The sequence below is a fragment of the Poecilia latipinna genome, unplaced genomic scaffold (assembly GCF_001443285.1).
Source record: "Poecilia latipinna isolate Pla-1442-1.1 unplaced genomic scaffold, P_latipinna-1.0 Scaffold13, whole genome shotgun sequence".
In the NCBI taxonomy this organism is placed as follows: Eukaryota; Metazoa; Chordata; class Actinopteri; order Cyprinodontiformes; family Poeciliidae; genus Poecilia; species Poecilia latipinna.
Genome location: NW_015112629.1, coordinates 172767 through 178385, shown reverse-complemented (window position 1 = coordinate 178385; position 5619 = coordinate 172767). Strand labels below are relative to the sequence as shown.

General features: G+C 43.7%; 1 long non-coding RNA gene across 1 annotated transcript; it reads left to right on the top strand.

Moving 5' to 3' along the window:
* Positions 1-85: 85 nt before the first annotated feature.
* On the top strand, positions 86-5286 carry LOC106946606 (uncharacterized). Its single transcript, XR_001424808.1, has 4 exons — positions 86-294; positions 2008-2127; positions 2203-2286; positions 4926-5286. It is a non-coding gene; the product is annotated as an uncharacterized LOC106946606 (long non-coding RNA).
* Positions 5287-5619: the final 333 nt, after the last annotated feature.

The following is a 5619-nucleotide window of genomic DNA, read 5'->3' as shown; positions in this document are numbered from 1 at the left end:
TTAGACGGAGAGCTGGTAGCAACATCTCCCTCCTCTCAAAAGAGGAAGTAGAGAGAGAGAAGGGGGGGGGAGGTGTTGTGCAACAACAACCCCTGTCATTCGCTTTGAGGCCTTTTAGCTCAGATCATCCTGACTTCTCTCCAGGCTTGTATTGATTATTGATGAAGCGGGTGAGTCGATGCCACTGTTACTGATACCGGCCAGTAGAGTCTGATTGACGAAATTTATTATTGATTATTGGTTCTGACCTTTGACTGTTTTTTTTCCTCGCTGCTGACTTTTATCTGTTACTTGGTGAGTTATGTGACCTTCTTGTTGTCTGTGTAACTGGCGTGTTTCAGTCGTGTTCATGTCCGTAGACGTGAATGTTCTGTCGGGGAACATCTGTAGAACATCAGACCTGGTTCTGGTTCTGACCGGGTCATGATACAAACATGATGGCATGTTCTCCAACATCTCAGAGGAAACTAAAACTGCATGATGATCAGTTTTTATTTCATCACACCAGTCAGTAGTATATTAACTAAAAACTAAATAAGCGAACGTAATTATTGCTAAAGCAGTTGATCATAACCACAAGACATGAAGGATGCTGGACTTTTACAGAATCCTGATCTGTCAAATAAAGCAGCAAACCTTTTCAGCTTCATCACTTGTGGAGCTTCAGGATCGACCTTCAATGGTACCTAGGCAAGGTCGATCCCAGGGAGAACCCAGGTCGATCCCAGGTCGATCCCAGGGAGAACCCAGGTTGATTCCAGGTTGATCCCAGGGAGAACCCAGGTCGATTCCAGGTCGATCCCAGGGAGAACCCAGGTCGATCCCAGGGAGAACCCAGGTCGATCCCAGGGAGAACCCAGGTTGATCCCAGGTCGATCCCAGGGAGAACCCAGGTTGATCCCAGGTTGATTCCAGGTAGAAGCAACACCAGGAGCCTCAGGTGTTGGATCAGTGTTGTTGATCCAAACTAAAACTTGACATGCAGCTTTTAGTTTCCGTTAATGTGTGAACTAATCCACCTGTTGGTCAGCGGGAGCTAACATCATGGGAACGCCTCTGCAGATCCGACTCCAGTGCGGTTCACCGCCGTCTGGAGGGAAGGACATTATGAGCGAGGAGCTGAGCTCAGATTCGCGGCTCAGGAAGAAACATTTTAGGTAAAAGCTGCAGGTTCTCAACAAGTCCAACGTCAGGACCCAGAATCAGACAAAGTTCATAAACAGATCTTTCTTCCTGATCACAGCTCCCTTAGCCACGCCCCCCTCCATATCTATGCTATGCTTTCACACAGGGATTAGTTACACTTTCATTTTATTAAATACTCAGTAGGGAACCTGCAGTCTGTTCTCTGTTAGGAACATCTGGACCAATTAGATCAATCCTGAAGTAACAAATGTATGGATTGGTCTTTCAGTGTGTCAGGATGTTTTGAATTTTTGGCAATAGAAACTTGATTCATATGGGATTTAAAGACTTAAACTGGTCAAAAATAACCCAGAGGTTCTTTACTTCCTTCTTGGACAATAATGTATTGCCATCCAGATTAAGTGATTGACTAAGCAAAAGACCAGGACCTGTTCCTGTAATCTTCGATATGCTTGGTGAAGATGAATGAGGGTTTTCAATCTTCAATTTGACCTTTTCCCAACCAAACATAATAATCAATTATAAATGATTGTCTTCTTTTAATATGTGGAGTCAGTAAAGTAGACATTCTCAATTTTGTTGTTTTCAGCATCTTGATTTTCTTCAAGTTTCCTCTTCTTTTCTCACACTGAACAGAAAAAGTTCTGATGTACTTTACTAACCAAAACCCTTTACTGGACTTTTCAGACTCAAGCATTAGAAACTATGAAAGTAACTTTATCTTTAGCTTGATTAATGGAGAGGTTCACACATAGCAGTTGATGGTAGAACTGGTTGTTAGTGGAATGGTACCGTTCCAGCGTTAACTCTTTCTGTCTGAGTCTCAGCTCACCTGTAACGGTCCTACTTCTCCTTTGGCAGCTTAAAAAGGGTCCATCGGTTCCTCCACCTCCTAAAGTCACACCCACTAAAGAAGTGGCAGAAGAGCAAATCATTGACTTGTTCGGAGGAGAATTTCTACCTGCTCCTTCACCTTCTCAGGTAGGACGGCAAATAAAATCCAATTTCCATGAGTTTTTCTGCCCTTTAACCTTCTTCATCTGCTGCTGTCCACAGCCAAATGAACGACCAGGAGAGTCTCTTCTTGACCTGGACTTTGATGCTTTCCAGCCGGATGAAAGTGTTTCACCGATTCCTCAGGTCCGCTCAATTTTGGAAACCGATTTTAACACCTGTGAGAGAACAACAGGTTTTAGAAGAAGTAGGGCTGGACGATGGGGCTGAAAAATGTAAAACGATATACAAGCGTCTCATATCAGTTGATATCAATAATTTTTGGAAAGTTTTTCTGTTTTAAATATCTGAAGTGCTGCCAAACTAGTGATGTGACTTTTCTTGTTTTATTCAGTTTTTCTTTCATGTCGTTTATTTTTAAGCAGTTATGAAAGTGGCAAAACCTTAAAGTGCTGTTGCACAAGTTACCCAACAGGTTGTTGCTAGGCAACCAGAGAGCAAATGAGTTAAGGCCCCCACATACTTGAAGCCGACATACAAACATAAATTTTTATGACTGCGGACTCGGTGTTGCACTGCAACCTTTTCAGTGTTCACATCTTCATGCGACACAGACCTGACCAAGGTGAGTCAGTGCGCCGAGTCCGAGCGTGACGTCCACTCTCTGACCCCGGCTGACAGGCGCCCACCTAGCTCATCAGACATGCTGGTGTCCACTAGGATTGTGGGAAATAAAAGAATGTGACATCAGAGAGTTTTAGGCAATCAGTATGGTGGAGCATAAGGCGTCAACCATCCGTGAAAAGCACACGAGAAGTCTGCGTGTCTCACAGAGTGCACACGGAACGCCTGAGTATGTGGGGGGCTTTTGGAGTTTCCTACCACCCTGGCTTACGTTGAGCAGCTAAAGCCTTTCCCCCTTTCCTCTGCCTACATCCCCCAGAATGCTGTGCATCTCTGGATCTGAGTCCAGTGAAATTATTTAACATTCTCTCAGATGTATTGTCTGTTGATATTGGTCATATGTCTTTTCCAATATATATTGTTGTTGATTTATTGTCAATCTAAGATTCAATCTAAGAAGAGTGAATCAGATTTCGCGGTGCAGCAGCTGGGCCCCACATGTGATGGAGATTTCATTTACTAGGAGCCAATGTGCCAGGAACCACCAGATGGCATCTGTGAGGATTTCAGGAGTAGAGCTGGTGCTATCTGACGGTCACTGGACCACCCAACAGCCACGCAGCGATGGGACTCTCATTGTGGGTTAGATCAGTGTTTTTCAACCTCTTTTGAGCCAAGGTACATTGTTTTAATTGAAAAAATCAGGAGGCACACCACCAACCAAAAATGTAAACAAAGATACTCTGTAGCCGCCTATATATAGTCATTCTTATCAAAGTGTCTTGAATAGGAATCAAATAAACACAAAAATGTATTTTTATCATATTTTACATTTCTTATTTCAAATTGCACTTAACATGTCCACTTCAAAAATACACCTGAACACCTGAACAGCCACAACACTGTGGTGTGATGCATGAATGTAGTAACGTTCATGCATCACTAATTCTCTTGTTTTAATGTAAAATGTTCTGTACCTGCTGCCATCTAGTGGTAATAAAATGACATGATTACGCCGCTAGTCACTACTACAGCAAAGACACTCAAAGATAGCATTATTTGCAGATAATTAATTAGTTTTCAAAACAATCTTTTAAGACCAATTACCGTATTTTCCGGACTATGAGCGCACCATACTATAAACCGTACCTTTAATTTTTTTGAAGCCTCCCCTCCCCCTGGAAACTTACATATATCAGCCGCACCGGGCTACAGGCCGCTGGTATCTCTGCCGCTCTCGGTTTCCCATAAGGACCCAGCAGAGGGCTGCGTCCTAATAACTGCTGGATATATTAAGGACGCAGTTCTCCGTCTCCAAATCCGGTTTACGTGCAGTGGCTTTATTTCCCTCCTGTACTGCCAGATCGACACTCCTCAACTTAGAAGCTGCATCATATGAGTTTGAAAACATTTCTCCGTCGTGCCTGCTGCTAGCATGTGCTTGTTCTAAATGAAAATTAGCTCGTTCTTCTTTGACTTCCAATGATTCACTTCCTGCTAAAGAGCCCCCTGGTGGTTGAAGAAAAATCCACAGAAAAGCCGCATGTTCAAAGCGTAGGAAAGAAGTAGCAGCTTATAGTCTGGAAAATACGGGAGGTGAAATTGGATAATTTCCACGGCACACCTGATGATCACTCACGGTGCACTAGTGTGCTGCGGCACAGTGGTTGAAAAACACTGGGTTAGAACTAGACCAGTGGGTTGGGTCATGGAGTTACCCAGTGTGTGGAGGTCCGGGTGTTTTAGTGGGTCAGTGTGGTGCCTGAGGGCCACCATACGCTCAGAGTGCCACCTAGAAAATGGGTGGGATTGTCATATCAACAACAAAGTCCTGCTGAAGCTGCCGAAACCTGAGCACTCTTGAAGGTCCAGGTTCTGCGCGTCCTGGGGGGCCTGCTGACCCTGGGGGGCCTGTGGGTCCTGGGTTAGGGCTGGGACCAGGCCTTTGTGGCTGATGCAAGGACACTGATCCTGGGTTTGAACACCAGCTGATACTTGCAGTGCTACAGGCTCGCTATGCCATTTTGTCCTCTGGTGGCAGTTCTAGATGCCAACTGGTTGTAAATATCTAATTATCCGCAGGCTGTAAGGTGACCCTGAGAGTCTTCAGGGTCAAGTATTATTATTATTATTATTTTCACTGAGTGTACTTTACTCTGTTTGAATATGAGCTGCATTAACATGCTCTGTCTTGGTTTTAGACGGCTGTACCGTGGGACATGTGGTCGGTGAGTTCAATCTCCAAAACTCTTTACTTGGAAACAAACATGTTTTCTTTTCAGCTTTTTTCCTGAAAAGCCTGCAGGTTACTCTCAGACGCGCTGCTTGAATGGACTCTTTCCTGATCATTCTCAGGGCTAATTGAGCTGATTTAACGTAGTATGTTTTTTGCACATCCTGAGACCAGAGCACAGAAAATAGAAGAGCGTTAATTTGATTAAAATGCAACTGTTTATTGCCACTACAAACCAGATAGCACTAACAGCAGGTTATGGAGAATTGCACAGAAAAAGCAGATGGGTTCAGCAGAGTGATTGTCTACAGGCAGACTTGCTGCTTAAGAGGGGTTCTGGTTCAGTTTGACACTGCCTGGTGGGGTCCAAAGCTGGACGGTCTAATCATAAACAGATTGGAAAGATCTGGGTAAAAACAGCAACAACCTGTAGAGGACACAGCAACTTTAAATTATAATTAGAAAAGCACTGCAGATGTCTTTTATGAACAGGCAAATCACAGGAGCAAACAGACCAAGACTAAAAGAGTCAGTATGGTTTCAAAAGCTTTTCATCACTGGCATATGAGGGCAACACACACACGGATATTAAAATCCCCCCAAAAAGTGTGTTCATATTTGGTGTAATTTCATCTTAAAATGACATTAAAAATAATTTAAAA